At 43.5% G+C, this 22,709-nt stretch overlaps 22 non-coding genes across 22 annotated transcripts; all 22 read left to right on the top strand.

The window, feature by feature from the left end:
• Positions 1 to 5,402: 5,402 nt before the first annotated feature.
• Positions 5,403 to 5,474, top strand: TRNAW-CCA (transfer RNA tryptophan (anticodon CCA)). Its single transcript has one exon. It is a non-coding gene; the product is annotated as a tRNA-Trp (tRNA).
• Positions 5,475 to 7,190: 1,716 nt separating this feature from the next.
• On the top strand, positions 7,191 to 7,262 carry TRNAW-CCA (transfer RNA tryptophan (anticodon CCA)). The gene has a single exon. It is a non-coding gene; the product is annotated as a tRNA-Trp (tRNA).
• A 402-nt stretch (positions 7,263 to 7,664) lies between these two features.
• TRNAW-CCA (transfer RNA tryptophan (anticodon CCA)) lies at positions 7,665 to 7,736 on the top strand. The gene has a single exon. It is a non-coding gene; the product is annotated as a tRNA-Trp (tRNA).
• A 483-nt stretch (positions 7,737 to 8,219) lies between these two features.
• TRNAW-CCA (transfer RNA tryptophan (anticodon CCA)) lies at positions 8,220 to 8,291 on the top strand. Its single transcript has one exon. It is a non-coding gene; the product is annotated as a tRNA-Trp (tRNA).
• Positions 8,292 to 8,689: 398 nt separating this feature from the next.
• On the top strand, positions 8,690 to 8,761 carry TRNAW-CCA (transfer RNA tryptophan (anticodon CCA)). The gene has a single exon. It is a non-coding gene; the product is annotated as a tRNA-Trp (tRNA).
• Positions 8,762 to 9,928: 1,167 nt separating this feature from the next.
• TRNAW-CCA (transfer RNA tryptophan (anticodon CCA)) lies at positions 9,929 to 10,000 on the top strand. Its single transcript has one exon. It is a non-coding gene; the product is annotated as a tRNA-Trp (tRNA).
• A 1,048-nt stretch (positions 10,001 to 11,048) lies between these two features.
• TRNAW-CCA (transfer RNA tryptophan (anticodon CCA)) lies at positions 11,049 to 11,120 on the top strand. The gene has a single exon. It is a non-coding gene; the product is annotated as a tRNA-Trp (tRNA).
• A 596-nt stretch (positions 11,121 to 11,716) lies between these two features.
• On the top strand, positions 11,717 to 11,788 carry TRNAW-CCA (transfer RNA tryptophan (anticodon CCA)). Its single transcript has one exon. It is a non-coding gene; the product is annotated as a tRNA-Trp (tRNA).
• Positions 11,789 to 12,190: 402 nt separating this feature from the next.
• On the top strand, positions 12,191 to 12,262 carry TRNAW-CCA (transfer RNA tryptophan (anticodon CCA)). Its single transcript has one exon. It is a non-coding gene; the product is annotated as a tRNA-Trp (tRNA).
• A 483-nt stretch (positions 12,263 to 12,745) lies between these two features.
• On the top strand, positions 12,746 to 12,817 carry TRNAW-CCA (transfer RNA tryptophan (anticodon CCA)). The gene has a single exon. It is a non-coding gene; the product is annotated as a tRNA-Trp (tRNA).
• Positions 12,818 to 13,215: 398 nt separating this feature from the next.
• On the top strand, positions 13,216 to 13,287 carry TRNAW-CCA (transfer RNA tryptophan (anticodon CCA)). Its single transcript has one exon. It is a non-coding gene; the product is annotated as a tRNA-Trp (tRNA).
• Positions 13,288 to 14,455: 1,168 nt separating this feature from the next.
• TRNAW-CCA (transfer RNA tryptophan (anticodon CCA)) lies at positions 14,456 to 14,527 on the top strand. The gene has a single exon. It is a non-coding gene; the product is annotated as a tRNA-Trp (tRNA).
• Positions 14,528 to 15,854: 1,327 nt separating this feature from the next.
• TRNAW-CCA (transfer RNA tryptophan (anticodon CCA)) lies at positions 15,855 to 15,926 on the top strand. Its single transcript has one exon. It is a non-coding gene; the product is annotated as a tRNA-Trp (tRNA).
• Positions 15,927 to 16,879: 953 nt separating this feature from the next.
• On the top strand, positions 16,880 to 16,951 carry TRNAW-CCA (transfer RNA tryptophan (anticodon CCA)). Its single transcript has one exon. It is a non-coding gene; the product is annotated as a tRNA-Trp (tRNA).
• A 403-nt stretch (positions 16,952 to 17,354) lies between these two features.
• Positions 17,355 to 17,426, top strand: TRNAW-CCA (transfer RNA tryptophan (anticodon CCA)). The gene has a single exon. It is a non-coding gene; the product is annotated as a tRNA-Trp (tRNA).
• Positions 17,427 to 17,830: 404 nt separating this feature from the next.
• On the top strand, positions 17,831 to 17,902 carry TRNAW-CCA (transfer RNA tryptophan (anticodon CCA)). The gene has a single exon. It is a non-coding gene; the product is annotated as a tRNA-Trp (tRNA).
• Positions 17,903 to 18,387: 485 nt separating this feature from the next.
• Positions 18,388 to 18,459, top strand: TRNAW-CCA (transfer RNA tryptophan (anticodon CCA)). Its single transcript has one exon. It is a non-coding gene; the product is annotated as a tRNA-Trp (tRNA).
• A 1,168-nt stretch (positions 18,460 to 19,627) lies between these two features.
• TRNAW-CCA (transfer RNA tryptophan (anticodon CCA)) lies at positions 19,628 to 19,699 on the top strand. The gene has a single exon. It is a non-coding gene; the product is annotated as a tRNA-Trp (tRNA).
• Positions 19,700 to 20,652: 953 nt separating this feature from the next.
• TRNAW-CCA (transfer RNA tryptophan (anticodon CCA)) lies at positions 20,653 to 20,724 on the top strand. The gene has a single exon. It is a non-coding gene; the product is annotated as a tRNA-Trp (tRNA).
• Positions 20,725 to 21,126: 402 nt separating this feature from the next.
• On the top strand, positions 21,127 to 21,198 carry TRNAW-CCA (transfer RNA tryptophan (anticodon CCA)). The gene has a single exon. It is a non-coding gene; the product is annotated as a tRNA-Trp (tRNA).
• Positions 21,199 to 21,771: 573 nt separating this feature from the next.
• TRNAW-CCA (transfer RNA tryptophan (anticodon CCA)) lies at positions 21,772 to 21,843 on the top strand. Its single transcript has one exon. It is a non-coding gene; the product is annotated as a tRNA-Trp (tRNA).
• A 402-nt stretch (positions 21,844 to 22,245) lies between these two features.
• TRNAW-CCA (transfer RNA tryptophan (anticodon CCA)) lies at positions 22,246 to 22,317 on the top strand. Its single transcript has one exon. It is a non-coding gene; the product is annotated as a tRNA-Trp (tRNA).
• Positions 22,318 to 22,709: the final 392 nt, after the last annotated feature.

Below are 22,709 nucleotides of genomic sequence, written 5' to 3' on the forward strand. Positions count from 1 at the left end.
AAATACCCAAAACGGTCCATGAGTGCCATGACATAAGGAAGCATCAATGTAGGGTCAGAGAGGAATAACACCATATCATCGGCATAGAGGCCTATGCGCTCCTCCCGGCCCCCCGTAGACATACCTCGGAAGCCAGGATCCTGCCGAATGCGGAGGGCGAGGGGCTCCACTGCCATCGCAAACAGAAGCGGGGACAAGGGACACCCCTGACGCGTGCCCCGGCCGAGAGCAAATGGGGAAGAACACACACCATTCACCAGGATCTGGGCCTGCGGGCATCTGTACAGGAGGGACACCCATTTTCTAAAGTTAGGACCAAAACCAAATTTAACAAGGGTAGCCTGCAGATAACCCCATTCCACGGAGTCAAAGGCCTTGGCGGCGTCCAGCGACGCCAAAGCCCAATCTCCCCCCAAAGCGTTCCCCACCTGGACAGCCGCCTGTACCCTACATATGTTATCGGATGTGGATTTGCCAGGCATGAAGCCGGATTGATCTGGGTGAATTATGGATAGGATTACCTTGTTCAATCGGTTAGCTAAAACTTTCGTAAGCACCTTATAATCCAGATTCAGCAGCGAAATGGGTCTGTAAGAACCGCACTCCACAGGATTTTTATCAGGTTTTAGGAGGACAACTATGGTTGCCTCATACATAGAGGCAGGTAGAATACCATCCTCAAATGCCCGTTCAAACATTGCAAGCAGGGATGGAAGGAGCATGTCGGAATACCGCAAGTAAACCTCCAGTGGAAGGCCATCAGGGCCCGGAGATTTACCCTTAGTCATGTCCCCCATAGCATCCTGAATCTCCAGTAAAGAGAGAGGGGCCTCTAACATCATCCGATCACTATCCGATAGTACCGGAAAGTCAATACCGTCCAGGTAGGTGTCCAGCTCCTCAGCACCATACTGCACCTGTGAAGAATAAAGATTAGAGTAGTATGTGGCAAAGCAACGCGCAATGTCCTCAACCCCCAACAGCTCGGACCCATCCGAGGCCACTATCTTAAGAATCGCAGGGGCAGAAGAGTTCTGCCTGACTATATGTGCTAACAGCTTACTAGATTGATTGCCATGTTCAAAGTAGAATTGTTTTGTGAAAAACAGCTTTCTATTGGCCTTCTCTGAGAGGTGCAGCATATATTGCCGCCCCGCACTCAGCCATTCAACCTTATTAGCCTCGGATGAGTCCGCAACGTATTGGGCCTCCAGCTCCGCACATCGTCCAGCCAGCTCCTCCTCCCGCCTAGACGCTGACTTTTTAAGAAAGGAGATAGTGGAGCGCAAGCACCCCCTCAAATACGCCTTCAATGTCTCCCACACCAGGATGGGGGAACTCCCAGGGGAATTGGCCTCAAGAAAGACTCGAAGCTGGTCCGGAATACGGTCGCAGGAGCCTATCTGTTCCAGCCAGAAAGGGTGGATTTTCCACCTCCGCGGTGAACCAGGATCTACCATGGAGACATCAAGCATTAGGGGAGAATGGTCTGATATAGCTTGCGGTTCATAGGAAACCGCTGAAACCTGGGGAAGAAGGAGCGAGTTGCCACATGCAAGGTCGATCCTGGACAGCGCATTTCTGCCCAGAGTGTGACAAGAGTATTGCCTAGCCTGAGGGTACCTGGCCCTAAAAATGTCTACCCATCCAGCCTCCTCCAAAAACAGCGATAAAGGGCCACCCCCAACTCCCACCGGGACCCCCCTGGGGCTATGGCGATCTAGGGACGGATTCGGTACCATATTGAAGTCCCCCATACAGAGGACACGGGCAGAGGGATAACTAGCTGCGAAGGTAACCGCCCTATGGAGTATATCCATAGAGGCAGGGGGAGGGTTGTATATGAATAAGAAGACAAAAGGCACATTATTTAAAAATGCGTATACAAAGATAAAACGACCCTGTGAATCCTTACGTACTGTAACTGGGTCCCACCTTACTCTCCGACTAACCAGTAGGGAAACCCCCCTTGAGAAGGACGTGTGATAGGAGTGCAAGGACCATTGGACCCAGGGTTTAGAAAACTGTTCAGCTTTATCTGGAGTAAGATGTGTCTCCTGCAGTGCCACAATATGAGGCTGATACTTTCTAATATGGGAGAATATCATAGTGCGCTTGCGCGGGGTGCGTGCTCCTCTAACATTCCATGACATTATCTTAATATCAGCCATAAGAAGAGACAACACGTAAAACAGCAGGGGGAGAGGTAAAGACAGAGAAGACATACATGCCCCAGCTGGGGTGAAAAACACTGACAGGGATGCGCGGGACCATATATAGGCCATAGTACTGAAGTGGTAAGACAAAAAACCTTACTAATAGGCGACCTCGCGGGTAGGTATCTTGGAGGCAAAATGAAACCCCAAACTAAGTAGGGGACCAGTAAATAAATCAAACAGTAAACATATCTATACCAGTGTTGCATAAGCATCAGTGGAGCAACAGCTCCATCTAGTGGGGAGAACCTGCTCATACATGCTAACAGTGGAGAACCCTGAGTATGTTCATCAATCATTAGGAGAATATGAGTCCAACTGGGACCCGAGAGAAGAAGTGGAGGAGAGTACAGGAAAATAAAAACAGGGGGGGGGGGGAAGGGAAAAAAGGAGAAAGCAGGGAGAGAGAGGAAGGAAGTACGGGGAAGAAAGAGAGAGAAAGAAAAAAAAAAAAAAAAAAAAAAAAGGAGAGAGAGGAAATAGAAAATGATAAAACATACATGATCAACAGTAAATCCCATCCCCGACTCAGGAGATTGTCCACCCGTCACCCCGACCCCCCCACAAATGGAAAAAAAAAATAATAATAATAGTCCCAGCAAACAGGAGTCACACAGCAAGGGACAGTCCAGGTAATCAAGGAACAAAAAGTCTCAGGCACTATGGGGGGGGGGGGGGTTTCGGTTAGGAAGGGGGAACGGGAAGGGGGGGGGAAACTGGCACATCAGGGAGGGGGGAAGGAGACCAGATAGAGATCGTGTAATAGTAATCCAGCGGCCGATGTCCTCCAAGTCTGAGACTCCAAAATAAAAAATAAAAAAAAATGAACCAAGCCAGGGAAAAGGGACAGGGTGACGAGGCAGGTAGACTGGAGAGGGACAGAATAAATCCCTTCAAAGGGTCAGGGTAGGGCCCTCATGCAGTCCCGGAGGGACCGTCCTGAATCAGGGCACACAGCAGTCCAAAGTAAGCAACAGGATGGGGGCGAGGGAAGGGAGAGGTAAGGCCTGGGAGCATCAGGGAGACATCAGGTGCATGGGGAGAATGGAGGGCCCGGGGAGACCAGGCTCCCGGGGAGGGGGGAACAGGGAAGAAAAAAAAAAAAAAAAAACCTTTCCCGGGGAATCACAGTATCTTGAGCTCCGCCAAGGGGTCCAGGAGACCGGGGCCATACAGGGGGATAGAGGCAAGGGGAGGAAGGGTAAAGGTCATGGCAGGAGGTCCTGTACCAGCATCTCCATCTCACCACATAATCCTGGGTCACCTACAGGGTCCGGATCAACGTTGGCGCCGTAGCCAGTCATCCGCATCCTGCGGGGAAGTAAAGAAAACCGCCCGGTCACCATCCACGATCCTCAACCGGGCAGGGTATGCCATGGAGTATGGTACCCCTCTCTCTCTCAGCCGCGCCTTGATAGAAGTAAACGAGGCCCTCTTGCGTTGAAGATCAGAGGAGAAGTCCGGGAAAATGGATACCTTTGCGTTCTGCACTATGATCTCCGGCAGCCGCCGGGCAGAGCGGAGGATCAAGTCCCGATCATTGCAGTTGAGAAACCTCGCCAATAGAGGACGAGGAGGCGCACCAGGGATCGGTGGCTTAGATGGTACTCGGTGTGCTCTCTCCACGGCGTAAGCAGCTGAGAAGGGGGCATCCGGAAAGAGCTCTTTGATCCAGGACTCCACATAGGCCCCCGGGTTCTGACCCTCCGCCCGCTCAGGGAGACCGATCACTCTAATATTATTCCGGCGCAGCCGGTTCTCGAGGTCGTCATTCTACTGACGGGCCAAATCCAGTTGCTCCCGGACCTCGCGGAGAGAAGAGGGTAGAGGCTGTACCGTGTCTTCCAGGGTGGAGATGCGTGTCTCAGTCTCAGTCACCCGCTCCCTCAAGGTCTGAAAGTCCTGCCGTAGGAGGCCCACGTCCACCCTGACCTCTTCAAGCTTGCCGGTGAGAGAAGTGCGGCATGTCTGGATCGCCATCAGGAGGGTATCACTCACCTCCCGAAGGGTAAGGTCATTAGAATCAGCGCCCTCTTCACGATGTGAAGCCTCTCCTCCCTCCGCAGCCGCTGGTGGAACACGCGCCCCGGCCTGAGCGGCGCCATCTTGCCTGTCTGCGCGGGCATAGTCCCGGAGTTTTTCCACGGCCGGTCGATCCTTGTTTCTCGTCGGGTCTTGTTTAGAGGCCATAATGCGGGTCCTCAGCCGAGTCTGTGGGGTCAGGGACTCCAGGATTCACCTCAGGATAAGTTAAATGCAGGTTCTAAGCGAGAGCACTCACAGTGTGCGACCGCTCATCTCAACCGCCAAGCCACGCCCCCCCATCAAGAAGGGTATAACTGGCCTTCATGTAAAAATAAATTTTACGAACATAAGCTTTCCTAAGTTTCCTACTTCTGTCTTAGTCTTCTTTCTGAAATGTTTCTCAAGAGCAAGACAGGACTATCAGATAGGCAGTTGCCGATAGCCTCAGTTTAGGGGGAGGAATGAAAGAAGGCTAAGAAGGTCAAGAGCAAGACAGGACTATTAGATAGGCAGTTGCCGATAGCCTCAGTTTAGGGGGAGGAATGAAAGTAGGCTAAAAAGGTAACTTTTAGAGGTTGGTTGTTTCTTGGAAATGTTTTTATTGGAAGAAATAGCTGTCCATGGAAAAAAGCTGTCCATGGAAATGTCTTTCTAGGATATGAAATCAAAGGTCCTGAATCAATGTGAGAGCTCATAGTGCCAGTTGACCTCTTGGCGCAACGGTAGCGCGTCTAATTCCAGATCAGAAGGTTGCGTGTTCAAATCACGTCGGGGTCAGGAGTCCATTTCCTCCTTGCTTAAGCACAGAAACATTGCTCTTAACCAGTTCTCAGTCCTTCTTCAAGTAGGGTATCACTGACCTTCATGTCAATCTTTTACGAACATAAGCTTTATTAAGTTTCCTACTTCTGTCTTAGTCTTCTTTCTGAAATGTTTCTCAAGAGCAAGACAGGACAATCAGATAGGCAGTTGCCGATAGCCTCAGTTTAGGGGGAGAAATTAAAGAAGGCTAAAAAGGTAACTTTTAGAGGTTGGTTGTTTCTTGGAAATGTTTTTATTGGAACTAAAAGCTGTCCATGGAAAAAAGCTGTCCATGGAAATGTCTTTCTAGGATATGAAATCATGGGTCCTGAATCAATGTGAGATCTCACAGTGCCAGTTGACCTCGTGGTGCAACGGTAGCACATCTGACTCCAGATCAGAAGGTTGTGTGTTCAAATCTCGTCGGGGTCAGGAGGCCCTTTCCTTCTTGCTTAAGCACAGAAACATTGCTCTTAACCTGCTTATTTTAACCAGTTCTCAGTCCTTCTTCAAGAAGGGAATCACAGTTCTCTTCCTCCTTGCTTAAGCACAGAAACATTGCTCTTAACCTGCTAATTTTAACCAGTTCTCAGTCCTTCTTCAAGAAGGGTATAACTGGCCTTCATGTAAAAATAAATTTTAAGAACATAAGCTTTCCTAAGTTTCCTACTTCTGTCTTAGTCTTCTTTCTGAAATGTTTCTCAAGAGCAAGACAGGACTATCAGATAGGCAGTTGCCGATAGCCTCAGTTTAGGGGGAGGAATGAAAGAAGGCTAAAAAGGTAACTTTTAGAGGTTGGTTGTTTCTTGGAAATGTTTTTATTGGAAGAAATAGCTGTCCATGGAAAAAAGCTGTCCATGGACATGTCTTTCTAGGATATGAAATCAAAGGTCCTGAATCAATGTGAGAGCTCATCGTGCCAGTTGACCTCTTGGCGCAACGGTAGCGCATCTAGTTCCAGATCAGAAGTTTGTGTGTTCAAATCACGTTGGGGTCAGGAGTCCATTTCCTCCTTGCTTAAGCACAGAAACATTGCTCTTAACCTGCTAATTTTAACCAGTTCTCAGTCCTTCATCAAGAAGGGTATAACTGGCCTTCATGTAAAAATAAATTTTACGAACATAAGCTTTCCTAAGTTTCCTACTTCTGTCTTAGTCTTCTTTCTGAAATGTTTCTCAAGAGCAAGACAGGACTATCAGATAGGCAGTTGCCGATAGCCTCAGTTTAGGGGGAGGAGTGAAAGAAGGCTAAGAAGGTCAAGAGCAAGACAGGACTATTAGATAGGCAGTTGCCGATAGCTTCAGTTTAGGGGGAGGAATGAAAGTAGGCTAAAAAGGTAATGTTTAGAGGTTGGTTGTTTCTTGGAAATGTTTTTATTGGAAGAAATAGCTGTCCATGGAAAAAAGCTGTCCATGGAAATGTCTTTCTAGGATATGAAATCAAAGGTCCTGAATCAATGTGAGAGCTCATAGTTCCAGTTGACCTCGTGGCGCAACGGTAGCGCGTCTGACTCCAGATCAGAAGGTTGTGTGTCCAAATCGCGTCGGGGTAAGCAGGCCCTTTCCTTCTTGCTTAAGCACAGAAACATTGCTCTTAACCTGCTAATCTTAACCAGTCCTCAGTCCTTCTTCAAGTAGGGTATCACTGGCCTTCATGTCAATCTTTTACAAACATAAGCTTTATTAAGTTTCCTACTTCTGTCTTAGTCTTCTTTCTGAAATGTTTCTCAAGAGCAAGACAGGACTATCAGATAGGCAGTTGCCGATAGCCTCAGTTTAGGGGGAGGAATGAAAGAAGGCTAAAAAGGTAACTTTTAGAGGTTGGTTGTTTCTTGGAAATGTTTTTATTGGAACAAATAGCTGGCCTTCATGTCAATCTTTTACGGACATAAGCTTTATTAAGTTTCCTACTTCTGTCTTAGTCTTCTTTCTGAAATGTTTCTCAAGAGCAAGACAGGACTATCAGATAGGCAGTTGCCGATAGCCTCAGTTTAGGGGGAGGAATGAAAGAAGGCTAAAAAGGTAACTTTTAGAGGTTGGTTGTTTCTTGGAAATGTTTTTATTGGATCAAATAGCTGTCCATGGAAAAGTCTTTCTAGGATATGAAATCAAAGGTCCTGAATCAATGTGAGAGCTCACAGTGCAAGTTGACCTCGTGGCGCAACGGTAGCGCGTCTGACTCCAGATCAGAAGGTTGCGTGTTCAAATCACGTCGGGGTCAGAAGTCTTTTTCCTCCTTGCTTAAGCACAGAAACATTGCTATTAACCTGCTAATTTTAACCAGTTTTCAGTCCTTCTTCAAGAAGGGTATAACTGGCCTTCATGTAAAAATAAATTTTACGAACATAAGCTTTCCTAAGTTTCCTACTTCTGTCTTAGTCTTCTTTCTGAAATGTTTCTCAAGAGCAAGACAGTACTATCAGATAGGCAGTTGCCGATAGCCGCAGTTTAGGGGGAGGAATGAAAGAAGGCTAAAAAGGTAACTTTTAGAGGTTGGTTGTTTCTTGGAAATGTTTTTATTGAAACAAATAGCTGTCCATGGAAAAAAGCTGTCCATGGAAATGTCTTTCTAGGATATGAAATCAAAGGTCCTGAATCAATGTGAGAGCTCATAGTGCAAGTTGACCTCGTGGCGCAACGGTAGCGCGTCTGACTCCAGATCAGAAGGTTGCGTGTTCAAATCACGTCGGGGTCAGAAGTCTTTTTTCCTCCTTGCTTAAGCACAGAAACATTGCTCTTAACCTGCTAATTTTACCAGTTCTCAGTCCTTCATCAAGAAGGGTATAACTGGCCTTCATGTAAAAATAAATTTTACGAACATAAGCTTTCCTAAGTTTCCTACTTCTGTCTTAGTCTTCTTTCTGAAATGTTTCTCAAGAGCAAGACAGGACTATCAGATAGGCAGTTGCCGATAGCCTCAGTTTAGGGGGAGGAGTGAAAGAAGGCTAAGAAGGTCAAGAGCAAGACAGGACTATTAGATAGGCAGTTGCCGATAGCTTAAGTTTAGGGGGAGGAATGAAAGTAGGCTAAAAAGGTAACTTTTAGAGGTTGGTTGTTTCTTGGAAATGTTTTTATTGGAAGAAATAGCTGTCCATGGAAAAAAGCTGTCCATGGAAATGTCTTTCTAGGATATGAAATCAAAGGTCCTGAATCAATGTGAGAGCTCATAGTTCCAGTTGACCTCGTGGCGCAACGGTAGCGCGTCTGACTCCAGATCAGAAGGTTGTGTGTCCAAATCGCGTCGGGGTCAGGAGGCCCTTTCCTTCTTGCTTAAGCACAGAAACATTGCTCTTAACCTGCTAATCTTAACCAGTCCTCAGTCCTTCTTCAAGTAGGGTATCACTGGCCTTCATGTCAATCTTTTACAAACATAAGCTTTATTAAGTTTCCTACTTCTGTCTTAGTCTTCTTTCTGAAATGTTTCTCAAGAGCAAGACAGGACTATCAGATAGGCAGTTGCCGATAGCCTCAGTTTAGGGGGAGGAATGAAAGTAGGCTAAAAAGGTAACTTTTAGAGGTTGGTTGTTTCTTGGAAATGTTTTTATTGGAACAAATAGCTGTCCATGGAAAAAAGCTGTCCATGGAAATGTCTTTCTAGGATATGAAATCAAAGGTCCTGAATCAATGTGAGAGCTCACAGTGCAAGTTGACCTCGTGGCGCAACGGTAGCGCGTCTGACTCCAGATCAGAAGGTTGCGTGTTCAAATCACGTCGGGGTCAGAAGTCTTTTTTCCTCCTTGCTTAAGCACAGAAACATTGCTCTTAACCTGCTAATTTTAACCAGTTCTCAGTCCTTCATCAAGAAGGGTATAACTGGCCTTCATGTAAAAATAAATTTTACGAACATAAGCTTTCCTAAGTTTCCTACTTCTGTCTTAGTCTTCTTTCTGAAATGTTTCTCAAGAGCAAGACAGGACTATCAGATAGGCAGTTGCCGATAGCCTCAGTTTAGGGAGAGGAATGAAAGAAGGCTAAGAAGGTCAAGAGCAAGACAGGACTATTAGATAGGCAGTTGCCGATAGCCTCAGTTTAGGGGGAGGAATGAAAGTAGGCTAAAAAGGTAACTTTTAGAGGTTGGTTGTTTCTTGGAAATGTTTTTATTGGAAGAAATAGCTGTCCATGGAAAAAAGCTGTCCATGGAAATGTCTTTCTAGGATATGAAATCAAAGGTCCTGAATCAAAGTGAGAGCTAATAGTGCCAGTTGACCTCTTGGCGCAACGGTAGCACGTCTAATTCCAGATCAGAAGGTTGCGTGTTCAAATCACGTCGGGGTCAGGAGTCCATTTCCTCCTTGCTTAAGCACAGAAACATTGCTCTTAACCAGTTCTCAGTCCTTCATCAAGAAGGGTATAACTGGCCTTCATGTAAAAAAAAATTTACGAACATAAGCTTTCCTAAGTTTCCTACTTCTGTCTTAGTCTTCTTTCTAAAATGTTTCTCAAGAGCAAGATCAGAAGGTTGCGTGTTCAAATCACGTCGGGGTCAGAAGTCTTTTTCCTCCTTGCTTAAGCACAGAAACATTGCTATTAACCTGCTAATTTTAACCAGTTTTCAGTCCTTCTTCAAGAAGGGTATAACTGGCCTTCATGTAAAAATAAATTTTACGAACATAAGCTTTCCTAAGTTTCCTACTTCTGTCTTAGTCTTCTTTCTGAAATGTTTCTCAAGAGCAAGACAGGACTATCAGATAGGCAGTTGCCGATAGCCTCAGTTTAGGGGGAGGAATGAAAGAAGGCTAAAAAGGTAACTTTTAGAGGTTGGTTGTTTCTTGGAAATGTTTTTATTGGAACTAAAAGCTGTCCATTGAAAAAGCTGTCCATGGAAATGTCTTTCTAGGATATGAAATCATGGGTCCTGAATCAATGTGAGATCTCACAGTGCCAGTTGACCTCGTGGTGCAACGGTAGCACATCTGACTCCAGATCAGAAGGTTGTGTGTTCAAATCTCGTCGGGGTCAGGAGGCCCTTTACTTCTTGCTTAAGCACAGAAACATTGCTCTTAACCTGCTTATTTTAACCAGTTCTCAGTCCTTCTTCAAGAAGGGAATCACAGTTCTCTTCCTCCTTGCTTAAGCACAGAAACATTGCTCTTAACCTGCTAATTTTAACCAGTTCTCAGTCCTTCTTCAAGAAGGGTATAACTGGCCTTCATGTAAAAATAAATTTTAAGAACATAAGCTTTCCTAAGTTTCCTACTTCTGTCTTAGTCTTCTTTCTGAAATGTTTCTCAAGAGCAAGACAGGACTATCAGATAGGCAGTTGCCGATAGCCTCAGTTTAGGGGGAGGAATGAAAGAAGGCTAAAAAGGTAACTTTTAGAGGTTGGTTGTTGCTTGGAAATGTTTTTATTGGAAGAAATAGCTGTCCATGGAAAAAAGCTGTCCATGGACATGTCTTTCTAGGATATGAAATCAAAGGTCCTGAATCAATGTGAGAGCTCATCGTGCCAGTTGACCTCTTGGCGCAACGGTAGCGCATCTAGTTCCAGATCAGAAGTTTGTGTGTTCAAATCACGTTGGGGTCAGGAGTCCATTTCCTCCTTGCTTAAGCACAGAAACATTGCTCTTAACCTGCTAATTTTAACCAGTTCTCAGTCCTTCATCAAGAAGGGTATAACTGGCCTTCATGTAAAAATAAATTTTACGAACATAAGCTTTCCTAAGTTTCCTACTTCTGTCTTAGTCTTCTTTCTGAAATGTTTCTCAAGAGCAAGACAGGACTATCAGATAGGCAGTTGCCGATAGCCTCAGTTTAGGGGGAGGAGTGAAAGAAGGCTAAGAAGGTCAAGAGCAAGACAGGACTATTAGATAGGCAGTTGCCGATAGCTTCAGTTTAGGGGGAGGAATGAAAGTAGGCTAAAAAGGTAACGTTTAGAGGTTGGTTGTTTCTTGGAAATGTTTTTATTGGAAGAAATAGCTGTCCATGGAAAAAAGCTGTCCATGGAAATGTCTTTCTAGGATATGAAATCAAAGGTCCTGAATCAATGTGAGAGCTCATAGTTCCAGTTGACCTCGTGGCGCAACGGTAGCGCGTCTGACTCCAGATCAGAAGGTTGTGTGTCCAAATCGCGTCGGGGTCAGCAGGCCCTTTCCTTCTTGCTTAAGCACAGAAACATTGCTCTTAACCTGCTAATCTTAACCAGTCCTCAGTCCTTCTTCAAGTAGGGTATCACTGGCCTTCATGTCAATCTTTTACAAACATAAGCTTTATTAAGTTTCCTACTTCTGTCTTAGTCTTCTTTCTGAAATGTTTCTCAAGAGCAAGACAGGACTATCAGATAGGCAGTTGCCGATAGCCTCAGTTTAGGGGGAGGAATGAAAGAAGGCTAAAAAGGTAACTTTTAGAGGTTGGTTGTTTCTTGGAAATGTTTTTATTGGAACAAATAGCTGGCCTTCATGTCAATCTTTTACGGACATAAGCTTTATTAAGTTTCCTACTTCTGTCTTAGTCTTCTTTCTGAAATGTTTCTCAAGAGCAAGACAGGACTATCAGATAGGCAGTTGCCGATAGCCTCAGTTTAGGGGGAGGAATGAAAGAAGGCTAAAAAGGTAACTTTTAGAGGTTGGTTGTTTCTTGGAAATGTTTTTATTGGATCAAATAGCTGTCCATGGAAAAGTCTTTCTAGGATATGAAATCAAAGGTCCTGAATCAATGTGAGAGCTCACAGTGCAAGTTGACCTCGTGGCGCAACGGTAGCGCGTCTTACTCCAGATCAGAAGGTTGCGTGTTCAAATCACGTCGGGGTCAGAAGTCTTTTTCCTCCTTGCTTAAGCACAGAAACATTGCTATTAACCTGCTAATTTTAACCAGTTTTCAGTCCTTCTTCAAGAAGGGTATAACTGGCCTTCATGTAAAAATAAATTTTACGAACATAAGCTTTCCTAAGTTTCCTACTTCTGTCTTAGTCTTCTTTCTGAAATGTTTCTCAAGAGCAAGACAGGACTATCAGATAGGCAGTTGCCGATAGCCGCAGTTTAGGGGGAGGAATGAAAGAAGGCTAAAAAGGTAACTTTTAGAGGTTGGTTGTTTCTTGGAAATGTTTTTATTGAAACAAATAGCTGTCCATGGAAAAAAGCTGTCCATGGAAATGTCTTTCTAGGATATGAAATCAAAGGTCCTGAATCAATGTGAGAGCTCACAGTGCAAGTTGACCTCGTGGCGCAACGGTAGCGCGTCTGACTCCAGATCAGAAGGTTGCGTGTTCAAATCACGTCGGGGTCAGAAGTCTTTTTTCCTCCTTGCTTAAGCACAGAAACATTGCTCTTAACCTGCTAATTTTACCAGTTCTCAGTCCTTCATCAAGAAGGGTATAACTGGCCTTCATGTAAAAATAAATTTTACGAACATAAGCTTTCCTAAGTTTCCTACTTCTGTCTTAGTCTTCTTTCTGAAATGTTTCTCAAGAGCAAGACAGGACTATCAGATAGGCAGTTGCCGATAGCCTCAGTTTAGGGGGAGGAGTGAAAGAAGGCTAAGAAGGTCAAGAGCAAGACAGGACTATTAGATAGGCAGTTGCCGATAGCTTAAGTTTAGGGGGAGGAATGAAAGTAGGCTAAAAAGGTAACTTTTAGAGGTTGGTTGTTTCTTGGAAATGTTTTTATTGGAAGAAATAGCTGTCCATGGAAAAAAGCTGTCCATGGAAATGTCTTTCTAGGATATGAAATCAAAGGTCCTGAATCAATGTGAGAGCTCATAGTTCCAGTTGACCTCGTGGCGCAACGGTAGCGCGTCTGACTCCAGATCAGAAGGTTGTGTGTCCAAATCGCGTCGGGGTCAGGAGGCCCTTTCCTTCTTGCTTAAGCACAGAAACATTGCTCTTAACCTGCTAATCTTAACCAGTCCTCAGTCCTTCTTCAAGTAGGGTATCACTGGCCTTCATGTCAATCTTTTACAAACATAAGCTTTATTAAGTTTCCTACTTCTGTCTTAGTCTTCTTTCTGAAATGTTTCTCAAGAGCAAGACAGGACTATCAGATAGGCAGTTGCCGATAGCCTCAGTTTAGGGGGAGGAATGAAAGTAGGCTAAAAAGGTAACTTTTAGAGGTTGGTTGTTTCTTGGAAATGTTTTTATTGGAACAAATAGCTGTCCATGGAAAAAAGCTGTCCATGGAAATGTCTTTCTAGGATATGAAATCAAAGGTCCTGAATCAATGTGAGAGCTCACAGTGCAAGTTGACCTCGTGGCGCAACGGTAGCGCGTCTGACTCCAGATCAGAAGGTTGCGTGTTCAAATCACGTCGGGGTCAGAAGTCTTTTTTCCTCCTTGCTTAAGCACAGAAACATTGCTCTTAACCTGCTAATTTTAACCAGTTCTCAGTCCTTCATCAAGAAGGGTATAACTGGCCTTCATGTAAAAATAAATTTTACGAACATAAGCTTTCCTAAGTTTCCTACTTCTGTCTTAGTCTTCTTTCTGAAATGTTTCTCAAGAGCAAGACAGGACTATCAGATAGGCAGTTGCCGATAGCCTCAGTTTAGGGGGAGGAATGAAAGAAGGCTAAGAAGGTCAAGAGCAAGACAGGACTATTAGATAGGCAGTTGCCGATAGCCTCAGTTTAGGGGGAGGAATGAAAGTAGGCTAAAAAGGTAACTTTTAGAGGTTGGTTGTTTCTTGGAAATGTTTTTATTGGAAGAAATAGCTGTCCATGGAAAAAAGCTGTCCATGGAAATGTCTTTCTAGGATATGAAATCAAAGGTCCTGAATCAAAGTGAGAGCTAATAGTGCCAGTTGACCTCTTGGCGCAACGGTAGCACGTCTAATTCCAGATCAGAAGGTTGCGTGTTCAAATCACGTCGGGGTCAGGAGTCCATTTCCTCCTTGCTTAAGCACAGAAACATTGCTCTTAACCAGTTCTCAGTCCTTCATCAAGAAGGGTATAACTGGCCTTCATGTAAAAAAAAATTTACGAACATAAGCTTTCCTAAGTTTCCTACTTCTGTCTTAGTCTTCTTTCTAAAATGTTTCTCAAGAGCAAGATCAGAAGGTTGCGTGTTCAAATCACGTCGGGGTCAGAAGTCTTTTTCCTCCTTGCTTAAGCACAGAAACATTGCTATTAACCTGCTAATTTTAACCAGTTTTCAGTCCTTCTTCAAGAAGGGTATAACTGGCCTTCATGTAAAAATAAATTTTACGAACATAAGCTTTCCTAAGTTTCCTACTTCTGTCTTAGTCTTCTTTCTGAAATGTTTCTCAAGAGCAAGACAGGACTATCAGATAGGCAGTTGCCGATAGCCTCAGTTTAGGGGGAGGAATGAAAGAAGGCTAAAAAGGTAACTTTTAGAGGTTGGTTGTTTCTTGGAAATGTTTTTATTGGAACAAATAGCTGTCCATGGAAAAAAGCTGTCCATGGAAATGTCTTTCTAGGATATGAAATCAAAGGTCCTGAATCAATGTGAGAGCTCATAGTTCCAGTTGACCTTGTGGCGTAACGGTAGCGCGTCTGACTCCAGATCAGAAGGTTGTGTGTTCAAATCACGTCGGGGTCAGGAGTCCATTTCCTCCTTGCTTAAGCACAGAAACATTGCTCTTAACCAGTTCTCAGTCCTTCATCAAGAAGGGTATAACTGGCCTTCATGTAAAAAAAAATTTACGAACATAAGCTTTCCTAAGTTTCCTACTTCTGTCTTAGTCTTCTTTCTGAAATGTTTCTCAAGAGCAAGACAGGACTATCAGATAGGCAGTTGCCGATAGCCTCAGTTTAGGGGGAGGAATGAAAGAAGGCTAAAAAGGTAACTTTTAGAGGTTGGTTGTTTCTTGGAAATGTTTTTATTGGAAGAAATAGCTGTCCATGGAAAAAAGCTGTCCATGGACATGTCTTTCTAGGATATGAAATCAAAGGTCCTGAATCAATGTGAGAGCTCATCGTGCCAGTTGACCTCTTGGCGCAACAGTAGCGCATCTAGTTCCAGATCAGAAGTTTGTGTGTTCAAATCACGTTGGGGTCAGGAGTCCATTTCCTCCTTGCTTAAGCACAGAAACATTGCTCTTAACCTGCTAATTTTAACCAGTTCTCAGTCCTTCTTCAAGAAGGGTATCACTGGCCTTCATGTCAATTTTTTCCGAATATAAGCTTTCCTAAGTTTCCTACTTCTGTCTCAGTCTTCTTTCTGAAATGTTTCTCAAGAGCAAGACAAGACTATCAGATAGGCAGTTGCCGATAGCCTCAGTTTAGGGGGAGAAATGAAAGAAGGCTAAAAAGGTAACTTTTAGAGGTTGGTTGTTTCTTGGAAATATTTTTATTGGAACAAAAAGCTGTCCATTGAATATAGCTGTCCATGGAAATGTCTTTCTAGGATATGAAATCAAAGGTCCTCAATCAATGTGAGAGCTCATAGTGCCAGTTGACCTTGTGGCACAACGGTAGCGCGTCTGACTCCAGATCAGAAGGTTGTGTGTCCAAATCACGTCGGGGTCAGGAGGCCCTTTCCTTCTTGCTTAAGCACAGAAACATTGCTCTTAACCTGCTAATCTTAACCAGTCCTCAGTCCTTCTTCAAGTAGGGTATCACTGGCCTTCATGTCAATCTTTTACGGACATAAGCTTTATTAAGTTTCCTACTTCTGTCTTAGTCTTCTTTCTGAAATGTTTCTCAAGAGCAAGACAGGACTATCAGATAGGCAGTTGCCGATAGCCTCAGTTTAGGGGGAGGAATGAAAGAAGGCTAAAAAGGTAACTTTTAGAGGTTGGTTGTTTCTTGGAAATGTTTTTATTGGATCAAATAGCTGTCCATGGAAAAAAGCTGTCCATGGAAAAGTCTTTCTAGGATATGAAATCAAAGGTCCTGAATCATTGTGAGAGCTCACAGTGCAAGTTGACCTCGTGGCGCAACGGTAGCGCGTCTGACTCCAGATCAGAAGGTTGCGTGTTCAAATCACGTCAGGGTCAGAAGTCTTTTTCCTCCTTGCTTAAGCACAGAAACATTGCTATTAACCTGCTAATTTTAACCAGTTTTCAGTCCTTCTTCAAGAAGGGTATAACTGGCCTTCATGTAAAAATAAATTTTATGAACACAAGCTTTCCTAAGTTTCCTACTTCTGTCTTAGTCTTCTTTCTGAAATGTTTCTCAAGAGCAAGACAGGACTATCAGATAGGCAGTTGCCGATAGCCTCAGTTTAGGGGGAGGAGTGAAAGAAGGCTAAGAAGGTCAAGAGCAAGACAGGACTATTAGATAGGCAGTTGCCGATAGCTTCAGTTTAGGGGGAGGAATGAAAGTAGGCTAAAAAGGTAACTTTTAGAGGTTGGTTGTTTCTTGGAAATGTTTTTATTGGAAGAAATAGCTGTCCATGGAAAAAAGCTGTCCATGGAAATGTCTTTCTAGGATATGAAATCAAAGGTCCTGAATCAATGTGAGAGCTCATAGTTCCAGTTGACCTCGTGGCGCAACGGTAGCACGTCTGACTCCAGATCAGAAGGTTGTGTGTCCAAATCGCGTCGGGGTCAGGAGGCCCTTTCCTTCTTGCTTAAGCACAGAAACATTGCTCTTAACCTGCTAATCTTAACCAGTCCTCAGTCCTTCTTCAAGTAGGGTATCACTGGCCTTCATGTCAATCTTTTACAAACATAAGCTTTATTAAGTTTCCTACTTCTGTCTTAGTCTTCTTTCTGAAATGTTTCTCAAGAGCAAGACAGGACTATCAGATAGGCAGTTGCCGATAGCCTCAGTTTAGGGGGAGGAATGAAAGAAGGCTAAAAAGGTAACTTTTAGAGGTTGGTTGTTTCTTGGAAATGTTTTTATTGGAACAAATAGCTGTCCATGGAAAAAAGCTGTCCATGGAAATATCTTTCTAGGATATGAAATCAAAGGTCCTGAATCAATGTGAGAGCTCACAGTGCAAGTTGACCTCGTGGCGCAACGGTAGCGCGTCTGACACCAGATCAGAAGATTGCGTGTTCAAATCACGTCGGGGTCAGAAGTATTTTTTCCTCCTTGCTTAAGCACAGAAACATTGCTCTTAACCTGCTAATTTTAACCAGTTCTCAGTCCTTCATCAAGAAGGGTATAACTGGCCTTCATGTAAAAATAAATTTTACGAACATAAGCTTTCCTAAGTTTCCTACTTCTGTCTTAGTCTTCTTTCTGAAATGTTTCTCAAGAGCAAGACAGGACTATCAGATAGGCAGTTGCCGATAGCCTCAGTTTAGGGGGAGGAATGAAAGAAGGCTAAAAAGGTAACTTTTAGAGGTTGGTTGTTTCTTGGAAATGTTTTTATTGGAACAAAAAGCTGTCCATGGAAAAAAGCTGTCCATGGAAATGTCTTTCTAGGATATGAAATCAAAGGTCCTGAATCACTGTGAGACCTCACAGTGCAAGTTGACCTCGTGGCGCAACGGTAGCGCGTCTGACTCCAGATCAGAAGATTGCGTGTTCAAATCACGTCGGGGTCTGAAGTCTTTTTTTCCTCCTTGCTTAAGCACAGAAACATTGCTCTTAACCTGCTAATTTTAACCAGTTCTCAGTCCTTCATCAAGAAGGGTATAACTGGCCTTCATGTAAAAATAAATTTTACGAACATAAGCTTTCCTAAGTTTCCTACTTCTGTCTTAGTCTTCTTTCTGAAATGTTTCTCAAGAGCAAGACAGGACTATCAGATAGGCAGTTGCCGATAGCCTCAGTTTAGGGGGAGGAATGAAAGAAGGCTAAAAAGGTAACTTTTAGAGGTTGGTTGTTTCTTGGAAATGTTTTTATTGGAACAAAAAGCTGTCCATGGAAAAAAGCTGTCCATGGAAATGTCTTTCTAGGATATGAAATCAAAGGTCCTGAATCACTGTGAGACCTCACAGTGCAAGTTGACCTCGTGGCGCAACGGTAGCGCGTCTGACTCCAGATCAGAAGGTTGCGTGTTCAAATCACGTCGGGGTCTGAAGTCTTTTTTTCCTCCTTGCTTAAGCACAGAAACATTGCTCTTAACCTGCTAATTTTAACCAGTTCTCAGTCCTTCTTCAAGAAGGGTATAACTGGCCTTCATGTAAAAATAAATTTTACGAACATAAGCTTTCCTAAGTTTCCTACTTCTGTCTTAGTCTTCTTTCTGAAATGTTTCTCAAGAGCAAGACAGGACTATCAGAGAGGCAGTTGCCAATAGCCTCAGTTTAGGGGGAGGAATGAAAGAAGGCTAAGAAGGTCAAGAGCAAGATAGGACTATTAGATAGGCAGTTGCCGATAGCCTCAGTTTAGGGGGAGGAATGAAAGTAGGCTAAAAAGGTAACTTTTAGAGGTTGGTTGTTTCTTGGAAATGTTTTTATTGGAAGAAATAGCTGTCCATGGAAAAAAGCTGTCCATGGAAATGTCTTTCTAGGATATGAAATCAGAGGTCCTGAATCAATGTGAGAGCTCATAGTGCCAGTTGACCTCGTGGCGCAACGGTAGCGCGTCTGACTCCAGATCAGAAGGTTGCGTGTTCAAATCACGTCAGGGTCAGAAGTCTTTTTCCTCCTTGCTTAAGCACAGAAACATTGCTATTAACCTGCTAATTTTAACCAGTTTTCAGTCCTTCTTCAAGAAGGGTATAACTGGCCTTCATGTAAAAATAAATTTTATGAACATAAGCTTTCCTAAGTTTCCTACTTCTGTCTTAGTCTTCTTTCTGAAATGTTTCTCAAGAGCAAGACAGGACTATCAGATAGGCAGTTGCCGATAGCCTCAGTTTAGGGGGAGGAGTGAAAGAAGGCTAAGAAGGTCAAGAGCAAGACAGGACTATTAGATAGGCAGTTGCCGATAGCTTCAGTTTAGGGGGAGGAATGAAAGTAGGCTAAAAAGGTAACTTTTAGAGGTTGGTTGTTTCTTGGAAATGTTTTTATTGGAAGAAATAGCTGTCCATGGAAAAAAGCTGTCCATGGAAATGTCTTTCTAGGATATGAAATCAAAGGTCCTGAATCAATGTGAGAGCTCATAGTTCCAGTTGACCTCGTGGCGCAACGGTAGCACGTCTGACTCCAGATCAGAAGGTTGTGTGTCCAAATCGCGTCGGGGTCAGGAGGCCCTTTCCTTCTTGCTTAAGCACAGAAACATTGCTCTTAACCTGCTAATCTTAACCAGTCCTCAGTCCTTCTTCAAGTAGGGTATCACTGGCCTTCATGTCAATCTTTTACAAACATAAGCTTTATTAAGTTTCCTACTTCTGTCTTAGTCTTCTTTCTGAAATGTTTCTCAAGAGCAAGACAGGACTATCAGATAGGCAGTTGCCGATAGCCTCAGTTTAGGGGGAGGAATGAAAGAAGGCTAAAAAGGTAACTTTTAGAGGTTGGTTGTTTCTTGGAAATGTTTTTATTGGAACAAATAGCTGGCCTTCATGTCAATCTTTTACGGACATAAGCTTTATTAAGTTTCCTACTTCTGTCTTAGTCTTCTTTCTGAAATGTTTCTCAAGAGCAAGACAGGACTATCAGATAGGCAGTTGCCGATAGCCTCAGTTTAGGGGGAGGAATGAAAGAAGGCTAAAAAGGTAACTTTTAGAGGTTGGTTGTTTCTTGGAAATGTTTTTATTGGAACAAATAGCTGTCCATGGAAAAAAGCTGTCCATGGAAATATCTTTCTAGGATATGAAATCAAAGGTCCTGAATCAATGTGAGAGCTCACAGTGCAAGTTGACCTCGTGGCGCAACGGTAGCGCGTCTGACACCAGATCAGAAGATTGCGTGTTCAAATCACGTCGGGGTCAGAAGTCTTTTTTCCTCCTTGCTTAAGCACAGAAACATTGCTCTTAACCTGCTAATTTTACCAGTTCTCAGTCCTTCATCAAGAAGGGTATAACTGGCCTTCATGTAAAAATAAATTTTACGAACATAAGCTTTCCTAAGTTTCCTACTTCTGTCTTAGTCTTCTTTCTGAAATGTTTCTCAAGAGCAAGACAGGACTATCAGATAGGCAGTTGCCGATAGCCTCAGTTTAGGGGGAGGAGTGAAAGAAGGCTAAGAAGGTCAAGAGCAAGATAGGACTATTAGATAGGCAGTTGCCGATAGCCTCAGTTTAGGGGGAGGAATGAAAGTAGGCTAAAAAGGTAACTTTTAGAGGTTGGTTGTTTCTTGGAAATGTTTTTATTGGAAGAAATAGCTGTCCATGGAAAAAAGCTGTCCATGGAAATGTCTTTCTAGGATATGAAATCAGAGGTCCTGAATCAATGTGAGAGCTCATAGTGCCAGTTGACCTCTTGGCGCAAGGGTAGCGCGTCTAATTCCAGATCAGAAGGTTGCGTGTTCAAATCACGTCGGGGTCAGGAATCCATTTCCTCCTTGCTTAAGCACAGAAACATTGCTCTTAACCTGATAATTTTAACCAGTTCTCAGTCCTTCTTCAAGAAGGGTATCACTGGCTTTCATGTCAATTTTTTCCGAACATAAGCTTTTCTGAGTTTCCTACTTCTGTCTTAGTCTTCTTTCTGAAATGTTTCTCAAGAGCAAGACAGGACTATCAGATAGGCAGTTGCCGATAGCCTCAGTTTAGGGGGAGAAATGAAAGAAGGCTAAAAAGGTAACTTTTAGAGGTTGGTTGTTTCTTGGAAATGTTTTTATTGGAACAAAAAGCTGTCCATGGAAAAAAGCTGTCCATGGAAATGTCTTTCTAGGATATGAAATCATGGGTCCTGAATCAATGTGAGAGCGCACAGTGCCAGTTGACCTCGTGGCGCAACGGTAGCGCGTCTGATTCCAGATCAGAAGGTTGTATGTTCAAATCACGTCGGGGTCAGGAGGCCCTTTCTTTCTTGCTTAAGCACATAAACATTGCACTTAACCTGCTAATTTTAACCAGTTCTCAGTCCTTCTTCAAGAAGGGTATAACTGGCCTTCATGTTAAACTTTTTTTTACGAACATAAGCTTTCCTGAGTTTCCTACTTCTGTCTTAGTCTTCTTTCTGAAATGTTTCTCAAGAGCAAGACAGGTCTATCAGATAGGCAGTTGCCGATAGCCTCAGTTTAGGGGGAGAAATGAAAGAAGGCTAAAAAGGTAACTTTTAGAGGTTGGTTGTTTCTTGGAAATGTTTTTATTGGAACAAAAAGCTGTCCATGGAAAAAAGCTGTCCATGGAAATGTCTTTCTAGGATATGAAATCATGGGTCCTGAATCAATGTAAGAGCTCACAGTGCCAGTTGACCTCGTAGCGCAACGGTAGCACGTCTGACTCCAGATCAGAAGGTTGTGTGTTCAAATCTCGTCGGGGTCAGGAGGCCCTTTCCTTCTTGCTTAAGCACAGAAACATTGCTCTTAACCTGCTAATTTTAACCAGTTCTCAGTCCTTCTTCAAGAAGGGAATCACAGTTCTCTTCCTCCTTGCTTAAGCACAGAAACATTGCTCTTAACCTGCTAATTTTAACCAGTTCTCAGTCCTTCTTCAAGAAGGGTATAACTGGCCTTCATGTTAAACTTTTTTTTATGAACATAAGCTTTCCTAGTTTCCTACTTCTGTCTTAGTCTTCTTTCTGAAATGTTTCTCAAGAGCAAGACAGGACTATCAGATAGGCAGTTGCCGATAGCCTCAGTTTAGGGGGAGGAATGAAAGAAGGCTAAGAAGGTCAAGAGCAAGATAGGACTATTAGATAGGCAGTTGCCGATAGCCTCAGTTTAGGGGGAGGAATGAAAGTAGGCTAAAAAGGTAACTTTTAGAGGTTGGTTGTTTCTTGGAAATGTTTTTATTGGTAGAAATAGCTGTCCATGGAAAAAAGCTGTCCATGGAAATGTCTTTCTAGGATATGAAATCAAAGGTCCTGAATCAATGTGAGAGCTCACAGTGCAAGTTGACCTCGTGGCGCAACGGTAGCGCGTCTGACTCCAGATCAGAAGGTTGCGTGTTCAAATCACGTCGGGGTCAGAAGCCTTTTTCCACCTTGCTTAAGCACAGAAACATTGCTCTTAACCTGCTAATTTTAACCAGTTCTCAGTCCTTCTTCAAGAAGGGTATAACTGGCCTTCATGTAAAAATAAATTTTACGAACATAAGCTTTCCTAAGTTTCCTACTTCTGTCTTAGTCTTCTTTCTGAAATGTTTCTCAAGAGCAAGACAGGACTATCAGATAGGCAGTTGCCGATAGCCTCAGTTTAGGGGGAGGAATGAAAGAAGGCTAAAAAGGTAACTTTTCGAGGTTGGTTGTTTCTTGGAAATGTTTTTATTGGAACAAAAAGCTGTCCATGGAAAAAAGCTGTCCATGGAAATGTCTTTCTAGGATATGAAATCAAAGGTCCTGAATCAATGTGAGAGCTCACAGTGCAAGTTGACCTCGTGGCGCAACGGTAGCGCGTCTGACTCCAGATCAGAAGGTTGCGTGTTCAAATCACGTCGGGGTCAGAAGTCTTTTTTCCTCCTTGCTTAAGCACAGAAACATTGCTCTTAACCTGCTAATTTTAACCAGTTCTCAGTCCTTCTTCAAGAAGGGTATAACTGGCCTTCATGTAAAAATAAATTTTACGAACATAAGCTTTCCTAAGTTTCCTACTTCTGTCTTAGTCTTCTTTCTGAAATGTTTCTCAAGAGCAAGACAGGACTATCAGATAGGCAGTTGCCGATATCCTCAGTTTAGGGGGAGGAATGAAAGAAGGCTAAGAAGGTCAAGAGCAAGATAGGACTATTAGATAGGCAGTTGCCGATAGCCTCAGTTTAGGGGGAGGAATGAAAGTAGGCTAAAAAGGTAACTTTTAGAGGTTGGTTGTTTCTTGGAAATGTTTTTATTGGAAGAAATA

The sequence above is a fragment of the Hyla sarda genome, chromosome 4, assembly GCF_029499605.1.
Source record: "Hyla sarda isolate aHylSar1 chromosome 4, aHylSar1.hap1, whole genome shotgun sequence".
In the NCBI taxonomy this organism is placed as follows: Eukaryota; Metazoa; Chordata; class Amphibia; order Anura; family Hylidae; genus Hyla; species Hyla sarda.